This window comes from Ciona intestinalis, unplaced genomic scaffold, assembly GCF_000224145.3.
Source record: "Ciona intestinalis unplaced genomic scaffold, KH HT000273.1, whole genome shotgun sequence".
NCBI lineage: Eukaryota > Metazoa > Chordata > Ascidiacea > Phlebobranchia > Cionidae > Ciona > Ciona intestinalis.
In genome coordinates, this window is record NW_004190594.1 from 11,884 (window position 1) to 12,830 (window position 947).

The following is a 947-nucleotide window of genomic DNA, read 5'->3' on the forward strand; positions in this document are numbered from 1 at the left end:
ACTTATGATTGATCTATAGTGANATAATAGTAATCTCAGGTTGTTCACTACGGTTATTTTCTGCCCGAATATTATTTTCTGCCCGAATATTTCTAGAAAAAATGACCTACACAGTTGCACATGTGGTAAATCTGAAGCACGCACTGTTGCCGCCATGCCACACCAATAGTAGGGGGTAAGATGATACACCTCTAGCACATAATATCCAAATATCCTGATAGTGATTTAAAATTAACAACGGTCTATTGGAGTCGTGAAAATATGGTTGTATAATTCTTTGTTCACTACCAAATGAGAAACTAGAATGAACAGGTGTTCCATCTGCCCCCACCCTACTACGCCTATCAATTCTTAGGATTGGTCAAGGACTGCAATAGGTCACATCGTAAACACTAGAAAAGCTGCAAATGGTGATACGTAGATTTTTACTACCTGCTTCTCAACTTACACATCATTAATTGGGTAAACTTAAAACTTTTTTATGCCTATAGTCCGCAAACTTTTACTGCTGTACTTTGGTTGGTCGAATTTGCCGTAGAAGCCAAAGTTGTGAAATTCCATGCAGTTCTTTCGTTCTACAATTGTATTCTTCTACGCATCTTAAAGGCCGTTAGCAGAACTAAGAAAATTGTAAACGTTCGGGCAAAAACCTGACATTGCCGACCTGGGAAAGACTCGAAGAGACAATTATGCCTCTTATTTGTTCGCGTTGTATTGCGCATGCTAGTATCATATTGTGCAGCGTCTGGACGAGGAGGACCAGCATAATAACTTTTGTCTGCGTTGACTTGTCCCAATATATATAACCCACTAACTACGATCGGTTTAATGATAACCACGCAATTGTCAAAAATGAACGCAATAATCGATCGTGAACTGAGACCATGTCACCCTCGAACATAAATTTCCTATGTGTGGGAATAGTTTAAAAAGTAATGCAAATATTA